This window comes from Gekko japonicus, unplaced genomic scaffold (assembly GCF_001447785.1).
Source record: "Gekko japonicus isolate JY-2015 unplaced genomic scaffold, Gekko_japonicus_V1.1 scaffold548, whole genome shotgun sequence".
In the NCBI taxonomy this organism is placed as follows: Eukaryota; Metazoa; Chordata; class Lepidosauria; order Squamata; family Gekkonidae; genus Gekko; species Gekko japonicus.
This window is the reverse complement of record NW_015169791.1, coordinates 269,545-283,215: the sequence shown is the minus strand read 5'-3', so window position 1 is coordinate 283,215 and position 13,671 is coordinate 269,545.

Genomic DNA, 13,671 nt, shown 5'->3' with positions numbered 1-13,671 from the left:
GATAATCCTTGTGGAATTTCCCATCTGTACCTAATATTCAAGGTCTTCAATTTGTCAACCAAGGGTTTGTACCTTTTTCTGTCTTGCAATATTGCTCGTGGGATTTCTCTCATCACCATAATTTTATCTCCTTCCATTTCAAAAGGTACAGTGAATTGTTTCTTAAAGATGTCCTCCGTCATTGATCTTGTTACAAATTGTACAATTACATCTCTCGGCAAACCTTTTTTTTCTGCAATTCTGGAGTTCACTCTGTATATCAAATCAAAATCTGATTCCATTGTTCCCTCTTCTTCTTCCAAGTATAATGTTATCGCTCTTATCATTTCCTCTCTTATGTCTTCATTCTCTTTCTCTTTGATTCCTCTAAATCTGAGATGGGTTTGCATCCTTCTGAACTCCATCATTGTTTCTGATCTTCTGAATTGCTGGGTCAAAGAATCTTGTTTTTCTTCCACTTGTTGCATCTTCTCTTCCACTTCGGTAGTTTTGGTTGCATTAGCCTGTATCTCCTTTTTGACTCCTTCTATTTCTTGCTTGATTGAAGTTATCTCTGTAGTGACTAAATCATTTATTGCAGCTATGTTCTTCTCCTGAACTTCTTCAAGTTGTTTCAGATGAATCTGCGTCTGCTTTGCCATTTGTGCCTCCAGTTGCTTTTCAATCTGTTCCCCCATCCTTTTTTCACTTTGTTCTCCCATGGCCTGTATTGCCTCCAGCATCCTTTTCTCCATTGCTTCCATGGCAGCATACATCTCCTTCTTATCCTTCTCCCTCTCTTTTGACATCTTGGGGATTGGTGTTAACCTAGTTGGTGTTGAACTAGTTCTTGGTCTCACTTTTGGCTTGACGTCAGGATCAGAATCAGCTCTTTTCGGTCCTCTTCTGGTCTCCGTTTTGGCGCTTTTCCTGCGGTGCGCAAGTTCACAAACAAACAGTCTCTTCTAGAGGGTAACCTTCAATCAGCCGTTTCCTTCTATTTTCGCTTTTAAAAACCCTCTAAAAGATGTTTAAAGTCAAATTTAAAGTCAAGTCCTCCACAAAATGTCGGGCGCAACTTCTCTATGGTATTCGGGTGTAGAGTAGGTCAGGTTACCGTGTTTCAGGTCCCGTCTGTAAGTATACACTCACTTCCGGTCCTGCTCTCTTGAAGCTCCGAGTCTCTTCCTGTTGGCTCCCTGTTGGCTTCAGCCCTTCTTTCAGGGCTTCCTCTTCCTGTTCCAGCAACTCAGTACAATTTGAGGTGCCAACTTACCATGCCAAGCTGCCAGTGTGACCACAGCCACAGTAACATGAAAGTTCTGGTAGTGCAGGGCATTGCTAAATGGAAGAAGAGCAGACATAGCAATGCTTTTTCTCACAGAGAATAGAACATCATAAGCCGGATGCTTCTTTTACAAGCAAGCAATAATAGGAGAGTTCTCTTGCCCTGAAAATACAGCTTTACTGTTTTCCCTTTTCAATAACTTTCTAATTCCTGAACAGTCTTTAACCACACTATTTTTTCACCGTAAATTCTTCTCAGAATCGTTTTCTTTCCTTTGAATCGATTTCCCCCACCTCTTTCTTCTTGCCTCTTAAATACAAGAATAGGCTACTTCATACATTCACAAAGAAATTATCTTAAATATACTCTCTGCTTCCTACAGGAATTACAGATACTTCAGTGAAGTCTTTCTGTTAATTGCTTCTTTTCTATGGAATACAGAACATGTATTTAACTCACCCAAAGGCCTTGAGTGGGGACATGGGTGAAAAATCTACCATCACTAAGGAATTTCTCTGTAGTGCCAGTTTTGTGATGTAAAAAGGAGAACCTAGCAATTGTGCTAATGCCTGAAATACTCCATTTGCTTACAGCATTTCTTCTTTCTTTGTGAGCTGAACAGGGAAGATTTTCTGAAAGTTTCCTTTTGTCTAGTCTTGTTCTTCTTCTGTGACTGCCCTTATGGTTGGTGCTTTCTTTCCTCACATGTCCCTGTTCCATTTGAATACTCATCCACAAAATATTTTCAAGGTCCTCTGGCACTAACTGTATCTATATTAGAGAACTGCCATCTTTGTTCCTCATGGAGGCTGTGTGTCCTTTTGCCTGCTACAAGACAGATGGCATTCAGCAGGTGCAACCTTTCTCAGCAAGAAGAATCAGCAAGGGTAAAATCTGTGCCTGTTGATTTTCTCCCAGTCATGTAGCCATTAAAGACACAGAGCCTATATCAGGAACAATTATGGCAGCTGATGCCTCTATAAAGTCCCTATTGTGTGATTACCTTCTGGAGTGTGCAAGCCATTGGGAATACTAAATGAGCAGATATTAGAGTGAGTAGCTTAGGTTTACACATTTTCCCTCTACTACTGATCTATATATTGGGCCTCAGACAGGAAGCTTTCTTGCATGCGCCACTTCTTGGTCTCTTTACTTGCATTTTATCTCTGCCCCTATCCTTACACCTATGCCTCCCTGACTCAGTAGCAAAGAAACCAAATCACTGAAATTTCAAACATATTGTAAAAGACACTGCAAAGCACATGTGTGTGCTAGTATGTTATGAATGGTAGTAGCATATTCAAAACCCCACTGGGTCAAGGCCAATCAAGTGTCTCTGATGAATAAAGAAGGAGCTCTGAACCGCCTCACATATGCAGTGTTTGGTAGCAAGTGTCCCTGCCACTGTTGCCCCCCTGACCCTGTTGTCAGCCATCCCATAGTCACTTGCATGTGCAGTGCTAGAGCTGGATCACACCACAAATATTCTTATTTTCATCACTTATTGATGAACTTTGACATTTACCTTGACAAGTTGGTTGTTAACTGTCTAAAATAAGACTCACATCATAAATGTCTCTGACAATTTTGAGTAAATTTCAAGGGTAATTGACAGTGTAACCTTAAGCAGAGTTATACCCTTCCAAGTCCATCAACTTCAGCTCTGCTTAGAACTGCCCTGTAAATGACTGAATCTCTTCCTTTTGACCACTGTATTGACATTTTGAGCATTACATTATAGAAATGAGGATAAAATTGTGCTGGAATTCTGTACACTTTAGTTTGGGATTGAGCTATGTTGAGATCATTTTATGGGTTAATATAAAATTTGACTGTAGGAAAAGATGCTACTACACCTCAGAGAAGGGCTTCTCATTTCCTTTTTCCAAAAATTAATTTTATTAGGGGGGCACTTTTACTTTCATGGGTTCCATAAGACTTATCAATTGAGATTGTCTACAAAAGCCCTGTTATGCGCACTTTCCCTCTCATAAGTGACATACATGGCTGCCAGGAAAGGGGCTTGTAGTATCAAGCAACTGTGTACAATTTGGGTTCCAAACAAGGGATGACTGCTGAATCCTTCAGTAAAACAGACCAGTCTGAGGCCAAATCTCCATCCTTCTATTTCCTGTTTCCTGTCCTAGTATACTACATCTTCCAGCTGTCAGTGCTGCCTACTCTGTTGGTAAGAGTGTTACAGGGTATAGGCTTTTAAATAAAATACATTTACTTAAGCAGATGTACCTGTGTTCCTCTGATGAAGGGAATTTAGTTATATACAAGTGGAGAATGTGCAAGAACTTGCAGGGGTCGCTTCATTTCCCTCTGTATTACCTTCCCCACATTATTTCCTCTTTCTCTCCTCCTGGAAGCCCCCATATCCTCTCTCCCTTCCCCGCTTCCTTTGTTCCTTTCCACTCTACAACTAACATTTCTTTTACATGACCTGCAGTCTTCAGCTTTATTTAATATGTATTTGCTTCACTTATATCCCAACTTTTTCTCCAATGGGGACCCTAAGAATTTATATCATTCTCTTTGCCTCCATTTTATCCTCAGTTTAGGCTAATAGAGAGTCCTGGTCCAAGTTTTCCCAACAAGCTTCCATGGCACAGTGGGAATTTAAACCTGGGTTTCCTAGATCTTAGTCTGACACTCTAATCAAGTTGTAGAAGTCACATAAGCAAGTTGCTCAGGTGAGCTATATGTTGGGCAGTGCTGGGCCTAGCTAAGTGGTGAGGAGGGTGCTGTTAGGCCCAAGTGAGCTGTGTGGTATCAAGTTATAGCAGCTACTTGATCAGCACTCTTAGAAAAATATACTTAAGCAGAGATTAAATCAGCAGAGCAATGAATGAGAATCTGAGACCATGTATATGTTTGAAAAAATTTGGCCCTGTTCATACGAGGCGTTTTGGGCTGGGAGCGGGGGCGGAGCAAATGGGCACGATCCCACAGCAACATCTGGGAATCGTTGCCTGCCCGTCCCCGATCTGTACCTCCCGCCAAAAACCCGCACTAAAAAAGAACCACCTACCTAGGTGGTTCTTTCAAGTAGAGCGCCTCAAGCCAGGCCGTGGGATCGGCCAGTGCGTCCTTGCGCAGGCGCATCCTGGCCCCCGGCCATACTGCGCATACTCGAGCATGCGCAGTTCGGCAGCCTCCCCCTCCCATCCGACTCTTCCTCCCCGGCATCTGATCGTGCCGGGGAGTGACGCGCCGCGGTGTCTCAACTTTGGTGCGGCTTTTAAAAGCCGCACTTTTCCTGTGTTTTCCCTGCCGTGTGGCAGGGGCCATAGAAAACTTTACTAGAACTAACATGGGGAAAAGGTAAACAGGATACAAAAATAAGAAACACTAGGTTCCTACATGTTTACAGCTAGAAGGTATTACAGAAAAGGTGTCTCCTTCTTCACCAAGAACAGAGGGAGGAAAGAGACCCCAATATGCTAAATAGCCAATACACTGATTTCCAATGACAAGGCTAACGGGTCAGGTCATTTTGCTAATACCTCCTACAAGATTTGCTGGCTTTTTTTTCACTTACTAACATATTGAATACAATGAACATGTGACTTCCTGTTGACCAACACAAAGTTAATTCTATAATTACTGAAGTATTTTAACTTGCTAAACCCAACACCACCACTGTACCTGGGTGAGTTGTGCAAATTTCATGGGAGCTAGTTACCTAATTGCTGCAGCTGGGCCTGGACTGATGAGTCCTCCCTCCAGGGAAGGAGGGAGGGGAGCAGAGCAGGGGTGGACTGGGAGGCCAAAACATCACTGGAAGAAGGAACTTGACTCGTCCCCTCTGCCTCTTACTGACAGAAACCAAGGTTGGAAATATTGTTCATGAGGTTTTGGAAAGAAGAAAAAAACCCACCACAATAGCCACTGAGAATATCCATTTCTTAAAGTACATGTGCTGCTTCTATTATTGGGTGTGTTTTTTAATCCCCAGTGCATTTTTCCAGAATTCAGATTTTTCTGCAAACCTGGGGGTTTTCTTCAAGTTTGTGGAAAGGTCTGTCTTGTCTGTGTTTAAGTATCCAGAGATGGAGCCACATTGAGAATTAGATATACAAGCAGGGGAACCACAAAGACTTTCATTTTCCTCTCCCACACTATTTCTTCCATCCCTTTCCTGAAAGCCTCCATAGCCTCTCCCCCTTTCCTACTTTTCGTCTCTCCTTCCCACCCACTAGCTAATCTACGGCCCCTGCCACACGGGGGAGAAAATGCGTGGCCAAAGTGCGGCTTTTGGAAGCCACACCAAAATAGACATACCGCGGTGGGATCAAATGGATCCCCTGAGCCGCCGCGCCGCTGCTCCCCGGCATGATCAGATGCCGGGGAGGAAGCCACTGTCAGAGACCGAGGCAGCCGGCTGCGCTTGCGTGCGCATGCGCAGTTCGGTCAGAGACCGAAGCCTAAATTGGCCAGGATTGTACCTAAGAATTTCTTTTTTGGGACTGAATAAAGTGGACAGGCCAACAGATAATGACACAGGTCTTCAGGATCTGAGCCTCCACATATGCAGAGGTGCTGAGTATAGTGATCTTCAAGCATAGCTGTTTGCATTGTTTGAAAGCAAGTGGATGTAAAAGCTGAGTGTAATTTAAAAAGGAAATCTTGGAGAGATATTGTGCCCTAAGAGAGTCCAATTTAATTGATTTATACCGGGTTGACAATTTGGCTTCTAGTATAACTTGCCTATCTTAAACAGCATCATGTGTGTATATTTGTGCCCTACCATTAAAGTTGGCCTGAAAAGCTTGAAATATTCACAGATTGGGCTATCTTAAGAAAGATATATTGATTGATTTAGGATCATATGCCACCTCTCCAGAGTCCTGCTTGACTCTGTATGACTGCTTGACCAAAATATCATAAAAATATCATCAATTACCAATATAAAGACAAGCCATTAAAAAGTAGCATAAAGCAACCACTGGACACTCTAAAAACATCCATAGAACAGTCCTCTGACCAGAGGAAGAACATAAAGAGCTATAAAGATAAAGAACATAAAGAGCTATAAAGATGACACCCCATTGCTAAAAGCCTGGGTAAACAGAAATATTTGGGCCTGGCACCTAAAAGAGAGTAGGGTAAGTACCAAGAAAGCTTCAAGGGGTAAGGTATTGCAGAGGTGATGTGCCATTCACCACTGAAAATGGCCTCTTTCTCTCTCTCTCTCTCCACTTCCACCCACCTCACCTGTAAATGACAGAGAGCAGGGCTTCAAATATATATCATAAACAGCAGGCTGGCCAGTATAAGAGGAGACAGTCCTTGAAGTATTCCAACCCTAAGCCATTTAGGACCTTAAAGGAAAGAGCCAACACTTTGAATTGTGCCTGGAAAAAGATGGGCAACCAGCAGGTATATTACATTCCTTTCACCACATGACATGAGAACAGTGGCCAGGTACATAGAAGATGTTTGCCACATGAAAAGCTGAATATACACAATCTTTGGTCAAGGATGGATTTGAGGACAGAGAAGCTGCCTGCCTTTGTTCACATTTGTGTCAACCTTGTATAGATACTGGCAGAGAAGCATGGTTTCTTCTCTACACCAGGAAATAGCATCTCAGATCTTCACGGTTCCCAATGATAGCTCTCTATTGACCTCATTTCCTTTAAACCAGCCTTACTTATGATCATTTGCTTCTAAAATATTTAAGGGCTAAATAAATCTTAAGCCTTCTCACAAAATCCAGAACAAGCCCACAAATCACCAAGGGATTTTTAAAAGTGTGGCTTTATCTCATTTCCTTTTTCTTTGGTCCACATGATTGGGTTTGCTTTGGGTTTACATCTTTCTTTTTTGCTTTTCAATTAAAAGTCCCCCAGAGTTCATTACAGCTATTCAGCTGCATGATGCAGAGTTTAAAAGCCGAGTATAACGAGTTATTTTTGGTGGCTTTATTCCTTTACAGAGAAAATTAAAAAGCTATTTCTGTAACTCCAAATACAGAATTTATCTCACTGGAATATCAAATGTCTGGTGAAGGGTTATTACTTTGATCCTGCTAGGGTGACACAGTAGAATGTTTTCCACCGCACAGTTCAGGATAAGGGGGAGGGGGGTGGTTCTCCCCATCCAATGTTATCATTCCTTAGAGTTCATAAGCATATTCTTACAGAAAGAGAGAATTAATCACAGAGATTTATTATTGTATTTCATACTGACTTCTTGGTCAAATAAGCCCTTAAATATAGAGCTTGGAAAAAGAGGAATAATTTTCTGCTTCATAAACAATATAATGGAGGCCTAACTCCAACCGAAATGATAATCCTGTATCAGAGTTGTACCACTTCAGACTGCTCAAAACATGCCTTTCATGTAGAAAACTACACGTCAGAAAAAATTAGCTTCTCCCTGACATGCCAGATTCTGTGTTAATGGATGGGGGGGGGGTATAAAATAAACCCAAGAGTTTTTATTGGTAAGAGTGGAGGATTTGGATCAGGGCTACAGCATAGAGGAAGAGGAGTTAACCCATTTCCCCACACCATCTTCATGATCACACACACACATCCCACACACACATACTTCAGAGCTGCTATAAGAATATGGCACAAGGGGAATGGAATTGTTCTACCACATTGCAACCTTATAATCATAGTCAAAGTCACCTTGGCTCCCAGTGCTTTGTTTAAAGAAGACAGACACTGGAAAACATTTACCTAAAAGCTTTTAAACATCTCAGTTCTGTTATGCACTTACCTTGCCATGTACATTAACAGAGAGACAGAATACACATATATTTATGGTTTATTTTCAAGACAATTTTTGAACTTCTCTTTTATTAAACAATAAGCCAAGAAATGTCCTTAGCTATGTCTGGTAGACCTTAATAAATTGTTCCTACTCTGGGTCTTCATTTTTAGAGGATGAAGAAACATTCATTGCAAAATGTATTAGTTAAGACAAAGCTGGGGTTTGCAGAAAAATTGGGAATAATTTCACAGGGAAACTCCTAATGATTCCCAAAGATAATATATTTTCACTTGTCTTTCCCCCACAGGGCTGCTTTCCATAAAAAGCGGTTAAGAGTGGTTAAGGCTTACTTATTTCTCTCTGAAATCCACAGGACTAACTTTAGAATAATCATGCTTAGTTTTGAGATGCAAGAGTCTTATTGGTGTAGAATATGCCTTGTGCATGGTGGGGAGCATCATACATATATCCCCCCCCCCAAAAAAAGAAAAAAACTTTTGACATTCCCCAAACAGATCCAAATTGCCCTAGTATTTTCCTTGTTTTCTTGCAAATATGGATTCTGTCAGCTAAGGACCTGTCTAACAGAGGAATAGCCCAATAAATTTATAAACATTATTGGGAACTCTGAGAGACTGCCACATCAATCTGTGGTATGAGGACCAAAAAAACCAATAATTGATAGAAAGAATGCATGTAGCTCTAACACAAATTGCACAAGGTAAATAAATGGTCCTGGTGCTGAACAGATGAACCATAATTGTGGATTTTGCCACTAGAAGTTATTTTGTAGGAGGAAATTTCTCCACCCTCAAGAATCTAGACATTTTTCTTTGCCCCAAGCCATACAAAATGCTCATACCAGAATCCTGGGTAGCAGAATGAATAGTATAGTTCACTTCAAACATTATCTGGGCATGAAAAGCTGTTTCTGAGAAGCACTTCCCATATGGTTTTACAAGCATCCTTCTTTCTCTCTCCTTGTGGCCTATTGCATGGCTTTAGCTATATCAGGTCACTGGCTCAGATGTTTCTCTCATTGGGGATGAATGCTGGAGGGAGCAACTCTATGGTTTCGCAAAGGGTTTATGTGAAGCTGCCATTGGTCTATCTGCTGTAGTACTGTCCATTCCAGTTGACAGTAGCTCTCCAAGTTGTCAGACAGAAGTCTTTGTAGCCCTCCTCCCTGAAACTTTTCATCTGGAGAGGCTAAGGGTTGACTCTGTAAATTATCTATGTACAGCATGTGCTCTACTACTGAGGTACGCGCCCCCATCATTAAATTCCTGTGTTTAAAATCCCTTTCCTGTTCTTGCTAGGTAAATTACTCCTCTTCTTCTAAGTAGACAAACTCCTCCTCTGTATTTTCTAAGAGCCTTTTTCGTACTTGAAATATTCTCAAAAGGGTGGGGGGGGGGAACCAATCATTTAGCCTACGAGATGGCGCCTTAGGGGCAGTTGAAGCATAGTGCATACAGAAGTATTTTCCCCATGTCTGTGCATCAGAACAAGTTTGTACAATGCCTTTCTGTAGCATATGGTGATCATTCGCAGTGCTGACGCATCAGCCCCATCAAGCTAAGATGGCAAAATGTCTTTGATTGGCTCACGGTGCTGATGGCAAAGCCACTAGCCCTGATTATGCTATCCCTGATGTGGTGCCAGTGCTGCAGTCCTTGCATCCCATTTCTGACTGCTGGCATAGTGACCCACAGGAATTGGACCCTTAAACCTCCCCCTGAATTCAACAACATCTGTGTACCAATAGCCAAGCGGAATAATAAAATTGCAAAGAGTCATTTTAAATAGTATTGAATGCTCCTAATATCAAACAGCTGATAAGAATGCTATTCTTGACTGTTTCTAGAAGAATGATGTTTTGTAGAAACCCATTCAGCATTTGTCTAAAGCTATTAGCTCTAAGTAATCAGTCACCATTCCTGGGAGTGAAAGGATAATGTGGCAAACACAAGAAGGCCACGCCAAAACTATTGTCCATCTGTCCATGTGATTGGAAGAGAACAGTGCTTGGCTGTGCAGCAAGGTTACAGCATATCAAAGGGGAAACACTGAGAAGCCAGAGAATGGTGAAGGGAATGCAGGGGGGGGGGATTCTTTCCACTAGTAGTTTCCACAAGGCTTCTATCCTTCAAGGCATATGATAGTCAATATGGGTTAGTTAAATAATGGCTACTCTGCTTTTGGCTTCTAACTGCATTAGCAATTTTACAGAACCTTGCATTGCAATTACAGCAAGGCTATTTGAAAAATTAAGCAAGCCTTGTCAAATAAATATCTGCATAGGTGAATGTTCAATCCTCTCCCATTCTTAGAAAGCCAGAGTGAGGAGTGGGTGAAGAGGCAGGGCCTCCATATTACAGTGATCCGTGAAAGCAGTGCCTGGGGGGAAAAGCCAGGTGTGGTTTTCCTAGGTCCCAGCTTGCAGTACATTCACTTTTAGGCATAGAACTCATAGGAAACCACAGAGAGTGGCTCCAAGCACTTTCAGTACATAGAATCATGGAATCATAGAATGTTAGAGTTGGAAGGGACCTTGCAGGTCATCTAATCCAACCCACTGCACTCTGCAGGAGCATAGCTGAAAGATAGCCCTACAACATACCCAAAAGATGGTCATCCAGCCTCTGCTTGAAAACATCCAGCGAAGGAGCATCCACCACCTCCCGAGGCAGTCTGTTCCACTGTTCAACCACTCTTACAGTTAGGAAGTTTTCCCTGATATTTAGCCAGTAATGATTCCCTTGTAATTTCCACCCATTAGACCTAGTCTTGCAATCCAGAGCAAGAGAGAATAGATCTGCTCCATCTTCTACATGACAGCCCTTCAAATATTAGAAGACTGCAATCATGTTCCCTCTAAGCCTTCTCTTTCCCAGGTTAAACATACCCAACTCTTTCAGTCTTTCATCATAAGACTTGGATTCCAACCCTCTCACCATCCTGGTTGCCCTCTTCTGGACACACTCGAGCTTGTCAACATCATAGCTGCAGGTTTTATAACAACTTTGCAAAGTAGACCAGTATCTTTATCCCCATTGGAGAGTGGAGATGAACCTGAGGGAAAGTGACTTGAGAGAAAGTGACTAAGACTATATAGGGCTAAATTATACATTCATGATTGACAGTGCAACCCTAAACAGAATTTCAAGCTTCTAAGCCCATTGGTTTCGAAGAGGCCTGCTAAGGATTGCACTGTGAATCTCTCAGCATATGTTTTAAAACACAGCAGGGAGATTTGAATCAGGGTCGTATCCCCGGGGGTAGCTGATCCTTTCATCCATGCCATTTAGCCCTGGCTAACAAAAGAAATGGGGGCACCCAGGTCATGCCTGTCTTTTCCCCCTTCTGGGCTGGTAGCAGCTGGAGACACAATTTCTGTTTGGGGAATGGTGTTGAGGGAAATGATTTAAAAGATTGCCCTTTCACAGCAGTACTGATTCACATTCTCTCCCTGCTCTGGTTGTTTTGTAAAGTTAATGTTGGGAGTTCCAATCCCAGTTCCAGCATAATGTAGTTTTGTCCTTAAGGAAATTCCAACTAGAACTAAAAAGGTTTCTGATTTCATAGCTCACTCATAACTACCAGGACCCATGAGCACTTGAACAGAGGTACATTCATTTCTATCCTGCCTTTCTTCCAAGGAAATAAGATCAGAAGCATTTTAGTCTAACAACAGCCCATGTAGTGCTTTAAGTGACTTACTCCAACCCAGCATTCTACCACTGCTTTATAATGTCAGTAAATTGAGAGAAGAATTATTTCAGAATGCATAATGAATAAGTGGCTCCTGTTCCCAAGATGCCAGCGTGGTGTAGTGGTTGAGAGTGGTGGACTCTAATCTGGAGAACTGGGTTTGATTCCCCCACACCTCCACATGAAGCCTGCTGGGTGAACTTGGGCCAGTCACAGTTTTCTCAGAGCTCTCTCAGCCCCACCTACCTCACAAGGTGGCTGTTGTGGAGAGAGGAAGGGAAGATGATTGTAAGCCACTCTGAGACTCCTTCGGGTAGAAAAAACCCTCTGCTGCTGCTGCTTCCTCCAAATGCAACACACATTATCAAAAACAGCATAAAATCATTGTGCACAGTGACAATAAGATATGGAAGTAGGCACAATGTATATCCTGCTATCCCTCCTTTTAATGACTCTGTTGCAGATGAAATGGAAACGGGCCTTTTCACTCAAGCCATGTGCAGAGTAGTAAAGAACAAAGCCAACCTCAGTGACATAAACATGAGTTCCTCGTCTCGCTATGTTGTAGTGCCCAAGGCAATGGAGAATAGAGCTGCAGTAGGGAACAGGAGTGCAAGCAGCATTTGAAGCAGCCATTTACAGGGTCAAGTGATGGTGAGAAAATAAACTGGAACAAGAATTTGACACTGCTAGTAATAAAACAGAATAGTGGTACTTCAGTGCCAACAAATTTGGTGAGAAGAGTTTGCATGATTTACTTCTCTTCCAGTTTCCACCTGCACTCACAACAGCTTGTTAATTCTAATATCCCTAAATCGTCTCTGATCCTACTATCCAACAACACCTTGGAGCAGCATGACTGTGCCTGTTCCAGAGTGGGGCACGTGGCCTGCTTTCCAATTCAAGCCAAATCTACACAAAAGTACTATAAGCTTAGTGAGCATAAAGAGCAAACCTTGCTCCTTTTCATTCCTACCTGAAGAAGCTGCTGGCTAAGGTTCTTCACTTGGCTTGAAGGAGCACTACCAAGCTGGGCAGAGACCCTCATGACTGGCTACAAGGGTAATACAGATGTGGGTATCGACAAATGCCAGTGTAGCTAGATTGTTTTGTGGGTCAAGGTTCACTAATTAATCACCAAGAAGCCTTAATTAATAGCCTGACAGTGGGCAAGGTTTGGCTTCTCAATGGACAAGCTATTTTCCTCAGCAAGTCTCGTGAGATTAGGGGCAATCGTACCCCACTGCCTTTTGTTTTAAAAAAATGGCCCCAAACCCTGCTACTTAGTCTCATGCAACATACAAATGAGTTGGTCCCCTAAGAAATGACATGAAGGGGAACTTGGAAGGTGGGAACTGGTGAGAGTTCTATCCCTGCATTTCATGCAAATCCTCCACTGGAGTGAACCCAGTATTCCTACATTATGGATGGGACGACACACTCTATTCACACTGAGCATTATTAACAGATATCACATGTCTATCAGTCTTCTCTTGTCTTCTGCCAATCATGTTCTAGAGATACATTCAGGCTTTCTGGCCCATCATTGCCCAAGCTATTAGATACAAGATGCAACAGGAAAATCTGAATAATGTTGAAGCTGAGTTCTGTGCACATATTTCATTTGCACTATCAAGCTACATGAAACATACCTGTTGTGAGAATACTGCATTTTCCTAATATTTGAACCACTGAGAATTTGATCACCAGAAAACCTGTTTTATATATCCCACTTCATATGCCCATGGTGATTGCAGAATGTGGTTATACATGCATTACAGGCATCTCTCGTACAGGGCTCAGAACACCAGAGGTATAATAAGTTACACAATTCCCCCTTTCCCATTCATACTCTTTTGTGAAATGTTTTCTAGTTTAAATGTTTTAAGAAGTCCTACAACATCCTACCTCCGCACAGTGGTATTTCAAGCTCACTAGGAACAGACAACCACTCTTTC